This window comes from Aethina tumida, chromosome 6 (genome assembly GCF_024364675.1).
Source record: "Aethina tumida isolate Nest 87 chromosome 6, icAetTumi1.1, whole genome shotgun sequence".
Lineage (NCBI taxonomy): Eukaryota > Metazoa > Arthropoda > Insecta > Coleoptera > Nitidulidae > Aethina > Aethina tumida.
This window is the reverse complement of record NC_065440.1, coordinates 16206726-16220866: the sequence shown is the minus strand read 5'-3', so window position 1 is coordinate 16220866 and position 14141 is coordinate 16206726. Positions and strand designations below refer to the sequence as shown.

At 20.6% G+C, this 14141-nt stretch overlaps 1 protein-coding gene across 2 annotated transcripts in view; it reads right to left on the bottom strand.

The window, feature by feature from the left end:
* LOC109605539 (uncharacterized) overlaps positions 1–14141 on the bottom strand; it is a 47703-nt gene that overhangs the window by 10129 nt on the left and 23433 nt on the right. Inside the window, exon 2 of one of the 2 annotated variants that reach the window (XM_049968832.1) lies at positions 3755–3782. The exons of the other annotated variant lie outside the window; for it this stretch is intronic. The gene's annotated coding sequence lies outside the window, so the exon portion shown is untranslated. The remainder of the gene's footprint in view (positions 1–3754; positions 3783–14141) is intronic. 2 annotated transcript variants of the gene reach the window in all.

The following is a 14141-nucleotide window of genomic DNA, read 5'->3' as shown; positions in this document are numbered from 1 at the left end:
TTTTTATAATTTTTATAATTTTTATAATTTTTATAATTTTTATAATTTTTATAATTTTTATAATTTTTATAATTTTTATAATTTTTATAATTTTTATTTTTTTATAATTTTTATAATTTTTATAATTTTTATAATTTTTATAATTTTTATAATTTTTATAATTTTTATAATTTTTATAATTTTTATAATTTTTATAATTTTTATAATTTTTATAATTTTTATATTTTTTATAATTTTTATTATTTTCATCATTTTTATAATTTTTACAATTTTTATAATTAGGTTTTATAATTTTTATAAATATTATTTGGTTTGGTTACTATTATTTTTAGTTTTTAAAAAATTTTTATATTAAATAGTAATCAAAGTAATTAGTAATAAATATTACTAATATTACAAAAATTAAATCATATAATTCATATAAACAACATATTTAAAATTGATTTGTAAAATTATAGCGATTCAAAAAATTGATTAAATTCATGATATTCTTGAAATTATGTAATTCGTTAAAACTATTATAAAATCTGTGTCATATAAATTTGTCGCAACATTTAGCACTATAAGAAATGATCCAATTAATCAAATTAATTACAATTTTATAGCCTATAAAAGCAAAAAATATTCAAATTAATTCATTAAGAGATAATTAAAGTATTGTGTTAAGAAAATTTTAAAAATACATATTTATGAGGGACGATTTTATAAGTTTAAACTAATTTTCAACAATTTGTCCTTTTGCTGATTGTGCCCTGGTTTGTATATATCTTTAAAAACGGTGCGGCCGTACTTTATGCATTTGCACGAGTTCAGACTAGAAAGAACTAAGCACGTTATTAACGGCCTCTCCCACATTAACCAGACCGTCGATGGAACGCGAACGCACCAAATAACAGAACATTGCATAACCCATTGTTAACGACCCATCCACCTGTATTGTACACGTACGTGTGTGGCAGAGAGAAAACCCATTGCTCAGTTTGTTTACTCGTAAACAATTACATGCAAACCGGACGAGTGGTATTTCTGCGCCGAATTAGACGAACAAACTGGACGGATGTTGAGAGAAAAATAATAATAATAATAATAAACATAAATAACAACGAAATAATGTCGAGGAATGATTTAGGTGAAACCAGTCCCGTGGCATTTGATACGATCGGATCGATTTCTGCGCAGTTGTGCGTTAGAATGTTCGGTTTATTTTGCGGTGTGGTTGAATAAAATGTTGTTTCGATGTGCACAGTGCGCAATTTATCGGAGAATGTATCCTGTAAATAAATTGATGAAAAATCGTACTCAACTAAACTAGTCTCGATTCAAGACTCTGGAATGAATGAATGAACGTTGTAGTCAGCAATTTAATAACGCATCTTGTTATACTAACCTGAACTAAAACATTGATTTAGTAATTTATTAACATTTAAATTTAATGGAGTTATTAAATATTTTAAAATTGAAAAGATACGAATTGGAAAATATTTTTAACTGAGTATATGTCTCAAAATAATTGTAAATGCAAAATTATTTATTTTTAAAATTGCTTACCGTTGCAATAATTAAAAAAATTATAAAAAATATAAAAGTTATAAAAATTTATAATAAAAAATTAGAATATTTTAGAAAATTTGAATAATCTTAAAAATTTTAAAAAAATTAGAGAGAAAAATTTTGAAATTTTTAAAATATTAAAAAAATCATAAAATTTTAAAAAATTAGAATAATTGAAAAAATTGAAAGGTTTCAAAATTTTAAATATTTTCAAATTTTTGAAGTTATTTTTTAAAAATTAGAAAAATTAGAGGAATTTTAAAAATTTGAGAAATTTGAAAAATTTGAAAATTTTGAAAAAATTGAAAATTAAAAAAAATTAGAAAAATTGGAATAATATGAAAAATTTGAATAATTTAGAGAATTTGAATAATTTTAAAAATTTGGAAAATTTGAAAAATTTGAAAAAAATTAGAATTAAAAAAATTAGAGAAATTTTAAAAATTAAAAAAAAATAGAAACATTAGAGGAATTTGAAAAATTTGGAAAATTTGAAAATTTTTAAAAATTAGAAGAATTAAAAAAATTAGAAAAATTAGAATAATATTAAAAATTTGGTAAATTTGAAAAAAATTAGACGAATTAAAAAATTAGAGAAATTTGAAAAATTAGAGAAATTTGAATAATTTGAAAAATTTATAAAATGAAAAAATTTTTGAAAAATTTAAAACATCAGAAAAATTTGAAAAATTAGAATAATTGAAAAAATTTGAATATTTTCAAAATTTTAAAATTTCACATTTTTTAAAAATTAGAAAAATTTGATAAATTAAAGACTTTGAAAAATTAAAAAAATTAAAAAATAAGAATCTGAAAAATTTTGAAAATTTTCAAATTGTTAAAAAATTTCAAATTTATTAAAAATTTGAAAAATTTGAGAAAATTAGAAAAATAAATTAGAAACATTAGAAATATTTGAAAAATTAGACTAATTGTAAAGATTTGAAAAATTGGAAAAATTAGAGAAATTATAAAAATGAAAATTATAAAAATTAAAAAAAAATATAAAAATCATAAAAATTATAAAATGTGCAAGTTTTTCCTGGCTTTTCTCAAGTAATTATAAAATTTATAAATGTTATAAATTATCAAAATTATAAAAATCACAATAATTATAAAAATTTAAGAAAATTAAAAATTACAAGAAATATAAAAATTATAAGAAATTAATCATTAAAATTATTAAAACTATTAAAATTATAAAATTATTAAAATTATTAAAATTATTAAAATTATTAAAATTATTAAAATTATTAAAATTATTAAAATTATTAAAATTATTAAAATTATTAAAATTATTAAAATTATTAAAATTATTAAAATTATTAAAATTATTAAAATTATTAAAATTTATAAAATTATTAAAATTATTACAATTATTAAAATTATTAAAACTATTAAAACTATTAAAATTATTAAAATTATTAAAATTATTAAAATTATTAAAATTATTAAAATTATTAAAATTATTAAAATTATTAAAATTATTAAAATTATTAAAATTATTAAAATATAATTAAAAAAATTAAATTTTAAAAATAATAAAATTAACAAAAATTACAAAAGTGATTACAAATTTTAAAATTATTAAAATTAAAATTCAAAAATTATTATGGTTAGAATTAGAATTTAAAATTGGATAAAGTCGCAATAGTTTTAGAAAATTTTGAATTATTTAAGATAAATAAAATTGTTTAATGTAAAAATATTTTAATATAATAATTAGTAATAACCTTATGAGAATTATTTTTAAAATATAAGTTGTTTAGATGAAAACACTGCTAAAATTAACGTTAAAAATAAAATAAATAAACTAAGTTTTATCAACAAAATGTAAAAAAAAATATTGTTCTTAAGGTAACAATAATTTATGAGGTAGAAAATTCCACAGTTACTAAAAATCATAAAACTGTAATAATAGTAAATAATTTCGTAATGTTCATAAAATTTTCTGTAAAAGTTGATTCCAGAAACCGATAGCATCACAGAAAGGCACTGGCCAGAGCCGTGGCCGTTTCAATAAATCGCCGGCGCGACGATTAAAGATCCAAGTGCGATTTAATGGTGCTCCGCAACGATGTTATTTATAAGGAAGTATTAAATTCGAACGTGGTCAGGTGTTTATTGTTGGGCGTGAGTTATGGATAGATCTTACTTAAATTGCGCAGTCGGATAATATTAACGCGTGATTTATGATCCTTACCTATTGTGTGTGGAAAAATGGACGAAATCTGCAACGAAAACAACATTAATAACATTATTATTCTTTTAATGGTCGCAGATGACATTAATTTATACTTAACGTGTCTTTTACTATTTTATTAATGGGATTTTTACAGAATTCCCACTTCGAAAACTTTCCTGTCGTTAAACGTGGCCATTTTTTATATTTATTGTGTTATTATATGATATTAAACTGTGATTGTGATGATTAAAGTGCATGTGCAACGACAAAAATTCCTGACACCTAATAATACGTTTCGAAGACTGGTCATGGTATTATGGTTGGAAATGGTCTAGTAAACTCGAAGGAAATAGGCTGAGACTCGGAACGGTAGCGGACAAAAACGCGGACATTTGTTGTTCCGCATTTAACATTTGATTCTCGGTCTCGTGGAATTAAATTAATCCAACTCCAACAAAGAAATTATCCATTGTGTCTTAAATATAATAATTGTTAGCAACTTAATAAATAGAAATGGTGAACAATATGTTACAAACATCCAATTATATTATTAAAATTGATTCAGATAATGAATCTTAAAACTTTTAAGAATTTACATAATTTAAATATTATTAGTAACTTAATAAATAGAAATAGTACAATAAAATGTTATAGATTAATTAAATAATATTAAAATATTCTTTAAAAATGGCTCAAATTTAGCAAAACACTTTTAAGAATTTACTTAATTCAATCTTAAATATAGTTAGTAACTTAATCAAATACTATCAATGCATAGACTATTGTAAGAAAAATATTAAAGGAACCTCTAAAACTGGCACATAAATTTAAACTTGACAAACACAATGATTGCATGTTAAAAACTGTCGTTATTTCTTCTTAAATATTATTAGTAACTTAATAAATACAAATAGTACAATAAAATGTTATAGATTAATTAAATAATATTAAAATATTCTTAAAATGGATTATAAGACCTCAAATTTAACAAAACATTTTTAAAAATTTACTTAATTCAAACTTAAATATAGTTAGTAACTTAATAATAAATACTATAAATGCATAGAATATTAAAAGAAAAATATTAGAGGAACCTCTAAAACTGACACCTAAATTTAAACTTGATAAACACAATGATTGTATGTTAAAAACTGTAATAATTTGTTCATAAATATTATTAGTAACTTAATACATAGAAATAGTAAAATTAAATGTTATAGATTAATTAAATAATATTAAAATATTCTTAAAAATGGATTATAAGACCTCAAATTTAACAAAACATTTTTAAAAATTTACTTAATTCAAACTTAAATATAGTTAGTAACTTAATAATAAATACTATAAATGCATAGAATATTAAAAGAAAAATATTAGAGGAACCTCTAAAACTGACACCTAAATTTAAACTTGATAAACACAATGATTGTATGTTAAAAACTGTAATAATTTGTTCATAAATATTATTAGTAACTTAATACATAGAAATAGTAAAATTAAATGTTATAGATTAATTAAATAATATTAAAATATTCTTAAAAATGGATTATAAGACCTCAAATTTAACAAAACACTTTTAAGATTTTACTTAATTCAATCTTAAATATAATTAGTAACTTAATTAAATACTATAAGTGCATAGAATATTATAAGAAAAATATTAGAGGAACCTCTAAAACTAGCACATAAATTTAAACTTATTAAAACTGTCATAATTTGTTTTTAAATATTATTAGTAACTTAATAAATAGAAATAGTACAATAAAATGTTACAGATTAATTAAATAATATTAAAATAGTCTTAAATTATAAGACCTCAAATTTAACAAAAACACTTTTAAGAATTTACTTAATTTAATCTTAAATATAGTTAGTAACTTAATCAAATACTATAAATGCATAAAATGTTATAAGAAAAATATTAGAAGAACCTTTGAACCTGGCACATAAATTTAAACTTGACAAACACAATTATTGTTTGTTAAAAACTGTCATAATTTGTTCTTAAAAATTATTAGTAACTTAATAAATAGAAATAGTACAATAAAATGTTATAGATTAATTAAATAATATTAAAATATTCTTAAAAATGGATTATAAGACCTCAAATTTAACAAAACACTTTTAAGAATTTGCTTAATTCAATCTTAAATATAGTTAGTAACTTAATCAAATACTATAAATGCGTAGAATATTATAAGAAAAGTATTAGAGGAACCTCTAAAACTGGCACATAAATTTAAACTTGACAAACACAATGATTGCATGTTAAAAACTGTCGTTATTTCTTCTTAAATATTATTAGTAACTTAATAAATACAAGTAGTACAATAAAATGTTATAGATTAATTAAATAATATTAAAATATTCTTAAAAATGGATTATAAGACCTCAAATTTAACAAAACACTTTCAAAAATTTACTTAATTCAAACTTAAACATAGTTAGTAACTTAATCAAATACTATAAATGCATAAAATGTTATAAGAAAAATATTAGAAGAACCTTTGAACCTGGCACATAAATTTAAACTTGACAAACACAATTATTGTTTGTTAAAAACTGTCATAATTTGTTCTTAAATATTATTAGTAACTTAATAAATAGAAATAGTACAATAAAATGTAATAGATTAATTAAATAATATTAAAATATTCTTAAAAATGGATTATAAGACCTCAAATTTAACAAAACACTTTTAAGATTTTACTTAATTCAATCTTAAATATAGTTAGTAACTTAATCAAATATTATAAATGCATAGAACATTATAAGAAAAATATTAGAGGAACCTAAAACTGGCCCATAAATTTAAACTTGACAAGCACAATGATTGTATGTTAAAAACTGTCATAATTTGTTCTTAAATATTATTAGTAACTTAATAAATAGAAATAGTACAATAAAATGTTATATCAATTAAATAATATTAAAATATTCTTAAAAAATGGATTAAAAGACCTCAAATATAACAAAATACTTTTAAGAATTTACTTAATTCAAATTTAAATATAGTTAGTAACTTAATCAAATACTATAAATGCATAGAATATTATAAGAAAAATATTAGAGGAACTTCTAAAACTGGTATATAAATTTAAACTTGACAAACACAATGATTGTGTGTTAAAAACTGTCATAATTTATTATTAAATATTCTTAGTAACTTAATAACTGGACATAGTGCAATAAAATGTTGTAGATTAATTAAATAATATTAAAATATTCTTAAAAAATGGATTCTAAGACCTCAAATTTAACAAAACACTTTTAAGAATTTGCTTAATTCAATCTTAAATATAGTTAGTAACTTAATCAAATCAAATCAAAAAATGAAATTTAAGACTAACAGAAGATTTTTGAGACTTTACACAATTTAATTATTTAGTAGCTTCCAAGTAAAAAAAATTGAAATTAACTTTAGACCATTTACAAAAACTCACCATTGTCCAGAATTATTGTTAACATCCGAGAACGTGTTACGGTACCCGGGCACTTCGTTGTGTTCAAACACGAACGAGATAAAATTTTCAAGCGAAGTTTGAGCCGCAAGTAAATCCATGCAAAGTTCATATGTAAATTGGCGCTTACAAAATGTAATTAAAATGTTTATGTAAAGGAACACTTGAATTCGAGACACGTTTTCTGTGTCAACCAAGTTTAACAACCCAATAAACGTCCGGCACGAAAAAAAAAAAATAAAGAACGCAGCCAATTACAATTCCCATGCGATTTTATGGATTTACCATCTAATGTTTTGGTTTTACAGTTAACTTTGCTCGAGAAAAAAATGTTCGTTACTAAACTGGCTGGAACAATTAAATGGTGATATTGATAAGTTTCTGGCTGGCTGGTTTGGCGGGGACATTATCTAATTAGATACCATTAATTTGGCCACCTTGAACCAGTAATTAGTTATCGTGATACAACAAATTGTTTGCGACAAACTCCAGACAGAAGAATTTTACAATTGGGGTTGATAAAAAGCTACTTGGGGACTTTTGAAAACCACCCAAGATGTTTCGTTCATTGATAAACTTATCAATCATAAAGAACTGTTCATCAGTGAATAAAAAAAAAATAATAAAGTGGGCCCAATGCACGTTTAGAACTGATAAACACATCTTGGGAAAGTTTTACTCCCTAATAAACTTATCAAATATAAATTATTTTATTATAATTTATAAAACTACAATAGAAATGGTAAAAGAATCGACTGTTTTAGTTCCAAAACTGTTTACCATGTGCTCAGTGGACGATTGGGACTGATAAACACATCTTGGGAATATTTTATTCATTGATAAATATACTAAAGATACATTATTATAAAAAAAATTATTAATAATAGTAAAAGAATCGACTGTTTTAATAATTTCAAAACTGTTCACCATGTACCCAGTGGACGATTGGGACTGATAAACACATCTTGGGAATATTTTATTCATTGAGAAATATACTTAAAGATATATTATTATAAAATAATTTATTAATAATAGAATATAAAATGTGAATAAATGAAAAAAATACGTCTCAATGCACGATTGGGACTGATAAACACATCTTGGGAATATTTTATTCATTGAGAAATATACTTAAAGATATATTATTATAAAATAATTTATTAATAATAGAATATAAAATGTGAATAAATGAAAAAAATACGTCTCAATGCACGATTGGGACTGATAAACACATCTTGGGAATATTTTATTCATGGATGACCATATCAAAAATATATTATTTTAAAATAATCTATCAAAAATGGAATATAAAATGATAAAAGAATCAACATTGAACTATTATTTTAGTTCCATAACAGTTGTGTCATGTGGATAAAGTGCCCAATGCACCATTGGGACTGAAAAACACATCTTGGGAATGTTTTATTCATTGTTAAATATATCAAAATTATATTGTCATATAATAATTTATTAAAAATTGGATATAGTATGTGAATAAAAGAAGAAATGAACGATTAGGACAGACAAAAAAATCTTGGGATAATTTTATTCATTGATAAACTTATCAAAAATATGTTGTTATAATATAATCTATTTAATATAGAATACAAAGATCCACATTGATCCATTATTTCAGTCCCCTAACTGTTCACCATGTGAATAAAAACTAAAGACCAAAGTGCACAATGCACTAACAAGGAACGTATACGTATGAATAAACGAAATGTACTTTTCATGTGTGTGTGTGTGTGAATCGCGAAACTAAACCGTGTAATCCGTAAAACGCACGCTCCAAATTCGGACACGTAACATGTTGTAATTATTAAAGTTTAAACAAGCGGTCTTCGTGCTATGGTGTTCGAACGTTTTATTTAATTATTTATTTTGGTCGCGTTTCGACGTTTGGGCGGTATATAGATATTCGATTTGGAATACAGGTGACGTACTCGCGTCGGTTTATGGTAATTTTGGTCCGGTTACACAGATCTTTTCAGCCCAGGCTGACGCACAATTGTCTAAACAACGAGAAATATTCAGAACATCCAAAAAATCTTTTATTAATTTTATTTTATTATCCATTTAAATTATTATTGCTTCTTTTCTTTTCAATAAACTTCTACATTTGTTTTTGTAAATTTAATTAATTATTACTAAATTTATTAAAATTATTATTTATATGATTGATTATTAATTATAAAATTTTTTAGTAATGTTCATGAAGATTTGGTTTTTTTAATAAATTTTAATCAAAAATTGATTGGTTGATTAATTTTCAGATTTTGTAATTATTATATTGTAAAATTTATTAATAAAATCATTAATTTTTTAAATAAATTTCAAATAAAAAATTTATTAATCAGTTTTTTTAATTTTAATATTATTTCTATCCAAATCATTAAAATTATTACTATTTAATTTATTAAAATTATTATTATATATTTTTTTATTAAAATTATTAAGACACTATTGAATTTTTTATATAAATTTCAATTAGCATATTTCTTAAATTTAATTTTTGTAAGTTTAATATTATTTATAATTATTAATAAAATTGCTAAGATAATTTTGAATTTTTTAAATTAATTTCAATTAGTACATTCCTTAATCTTCAATTTTTGTAACTTTAATATTATTTCTATTAAATTTATTAAAATTATTATTATATAATTTTTTATTAAAATTATTAATAAAACTTTTAAGACAATTTTGAATTTTTTAAATAAATTTCAATTGGCATATTTCTTAATCTTCAATTTTTGTAATTTTAATATTATTTCTAATAAATTTATTAAAATTATTATTATATTATTTTTTATTAAAATTATTAATAATATTCTTAAGACAATTTCGAATTTTTTTAAATAAATCTCAATTAGCACATTTCTTAATCGCCAATTTTTGTAATATTAATATTATTTTTATTAAATTTGTTAAAATTGTTATTATATTATTTTTTATTAAAATTATTAATAAAATTCCTAAGATAATTTTGAATTTTTTAAATTAAGTTCAATTAGTACATTTTTTAATCTTCAATTTTTGTAACTTTAATATTATTTTTATCAAATTTATTAAAATTATTATTATTTTATTTTTTATTAAAATTATTAATAAAATTTTTAAGACAATTATGAATTTTTTAAATAAATTTCAATTAGCACATTACTTAATCTTCAATTTTTGTAATTTTAATATTATTTCTAATAATATAAATATAATATTATTAAAATTATTATTATATTATTTTTTATTAAAATTATTAATCTTAAGACAATTTCGAATTTTTTTAAATAAATCTCAATTAGCACATTTCTTAATCGCCAATTTTTGTAATATTAATATTATTTTTATTAAATTTGTTAAAATTGTTATTATATTATTTTTTATTTAAATTATTAATAAAATTCCTAAGACAATTTTGAATTTTTTAAATAAATTTTAATTAGCACATTTCTTTATACTTAATATTTTTTTAATTTTAATATTGTTTCTATTTAATTTATTAAAATTATTATTATTTTATTTTTTATTAAAATTATTAATAAAATATTTTAGATAATTTCGAATTTTTTAAATAAATCTCAATTAGCACATATTTTAATCTTCAATTTATGTAATTTTAATATTATTTTTATCAAATTTATTAAAATTATTATTATATTATTTTTTATTAAAATAATAAATAAAATTCTTAAGAAAATTTTGAATTTTTTAAATCAAATATAAATTAAATAAATCAATTAAATTTTTTTAACTTTAATATTATTACTGTTTAATTAATTTATTAAAATAATTATTTATATGAATATTATTATTTATTATAATTATTAATAATATTTTTAAAGCAATTTTGAATTTTGTTTAATAAATTTTAATCAGGATATTTTTTAATCTTAAGATTTCGTAATTTTAATATTATTACCAATAAATTTATTGAAATTATTATTTATATGAATTATTAAATTATTATTTATTAAAATCAGAATATTTTTTAATCTTCAGTTTTTGTAATTTTATTATTGTTTATTATTTCTCTAAATTTTATTATTATATTATTTTATTTATTAAAATAATTACTAATATTTTGAAGCTTATTTTATTTATATTTTTTCGGTAAATTTCAATTTTAAGATTTGTTTATCCTTCAGTTTTTTTAATTTTATATTATTATTATTATTCATAAATAAAGTTTTTTAAATAAATTTAAATATCAATATTTCTTAATATTCAATTTTTTATGTTTATTAAAATTAAATATTTTCAATTAATATATTTTTAAATAAATCAGTTGTTTCACAATTTTTTTAATAATTTTGTTACCACCGTGCGATGATAAAGATCAGTGTGGGACAATCACATTAAGAGAATCTCTCACAATCGACAAAAAAGCGACGTGATCGATGGCGCTTAAAAAACTGGTCACTACTATTAGAAAGGTCATTTCAACCCGGAAAAATGACTTAATTAAATCGTCGATTAAGCCCACATTTTCGATTAATTAATAGAAAGTATTCAGGATGAAGTCGAGTGTTTAATTAAACAGTGCAAGTGAACGTACACTTCAGCCAGTTTTCAGAAATTTATACACAACCTTCCCAACGTAATTCGACAAGCTCATATTTGTCAATTAAACAAGCTAATCCGGGTAAAATCTTCAGTGCAAACACTCAAACTGACGCTTGTACAAACATTTGATTAAGCGGTGGTGAAACCTGGACTTGCGCAACCCAATTCCCTAAGAAGCCGGTGTTTGCACACGAAAACAAACATTGCACGTACAGAGAAAGAAAAAAGCCTAAAAGCTAATTAAATATTTAACGTTAATATCAAACACACGTAACAGTCGGCTGATGACACTCGTTTGGTAATAAGCCATTATTACATCGTTGTTGGGAAATCGATCGAATTTTTGTGCAAATTCGGTTTGTCAATCAAATTGTCGATTGTTCTTTTGATCAAACAGAAATTGTTAAGATGTCGATCGAGGTGGCCAAGGTTCGATTGGGAAAAATAAATCTTAAGTTTATGGTAAATTTGTCATAAACAAATTTGTGTTTTATGTAAATGGTAAATATTGGTACAATGGACACGTAATAATTTAAACACACCCAGATTTATTAAAATTTAGTCGTTTTATGGGTGAATTGTTAAATTATAAATACCTTCAAGGTTTTATACATATTTAACATTTCTAATATAAAAAATAAATGATTCTTCAGAATTAACAATAAAGAATTATTCATTTATTATAATAGGAACTTTTTGTTTGGTATCTTATCAGAATAATATTTGAAAATTTATTAACTAAATTAACTAATTTATTTGATTTTTATTAAGATTTTGATTTTAGTTTTTCCAATTTCATTCTCTTAATATATTCAATAATTATTAATTAATAATTAAATTAAAATTATTAAACAAGTTTGTACATTTAAGACTGTTTAAAACTTCCTAAACAAAATTAAGAAAGTTATAAAAATTCTGTCTTATCAGAATAATATTTGAAAATTTATTAACTAAATTAACTAATTTATTTGATTTTTATTAAGATTTTGATTTTAATTTTTCCAATTTCATTCTCTTAATATATTCAATAATTATTAATTAATAATTAATTTAAAATTATTAAACAAGTTTGTACATTTAAGACTGTTTAAAACTTCCTAAACAAAATTAAGAAAGTTATAAAAATTCCTAAACTTAATAAGAAAGTTGTGAAACAACTTTATATACACTTAAGACACTTCCTAAACGACTCTGAGTACAATTAAGAGAGTTATGAATTTGTTAATCTGTTTTATATATATTTAAGACAGTTGTGTAACTTATTAAGAAGTTTTGTAAACAATTTTATATTCAATTGTGTCAGTTCATAACTTCCTAAACAATTCTGTATATAAATAAGATAGTTGAGAAACTTCCTAAAAAATTTTATATACATTTAAGACAGTTGTGTAACTTCTTAAGAAGTTTTGTAAACAATTTTATATTCAATTGTGTCGTTTCAAAACTTCCTAAACAATTCTGTATACAATTATGTTCATAAACTTCTTAAACAATTTTATATACAACTGTGTTAGTTGAAAACTTCCTAAACCATTCTGTATACAATTAAGACAGTTGAGAAACTTATTAAACAATTTTATATACATTTAAGACAGTTTTATAACTTCTTAAGAAATTTTGTAAACAATTTTATATACAACTGTGTCCGTTCAAAACTTCCTAAATACTTCTGTATACAATTAAGACAGTTGTGAAACTTCTTAAACAATTTTGTATACATTTAAGACAGTTGTGTAACTTCTTAAGCAATTTTGTAAACAATTTTATATACAACTGTGTCAGTTCAAAACTTCCTAAATAATTCTGTATACAATTAAGACAGTTGAGAAACTTTTTAAACCATTTTCTATACATTTAAGACAGTTGTCTAACTTCATAATATATTTTGTAAACAATTTTACATACAACTGTGTCAGTTCAAAACTTTCTAAACAATTCTGTGTATAATAAAGACAGTTGAGAAATTTCTTAAACAATTTTATATACATTTAAAACAGCTGTGTAACTTCTTAAGAAGTTTTGTAAACAATTTTATATACAACTGTGTCAGTTCAAAACTTCCTAAACAATTCTATATACAAATAAGACAGTTGAGAAACTTTTTAAACAATTTTATATACATTTAAGACAGTTGTATAACTTTTTAAGAACTTTTGTAAACAATTTTATATACAACTGTGTCAGTTCAAAACTTCCTAAATAATTCTGTATACAATTAAGACAGTTGAGAAACTTTTTAAACCATTTTCTATACATTTAAGACAGTTGTCTAACTTCATAATATATTTTGTAAACAATTTTAAATACAACTGTGTCAGTTCAAAACTTTCTAAATAATTCTGTATATAATTAAGACAGTTGAGAAATTTCTTAAACAA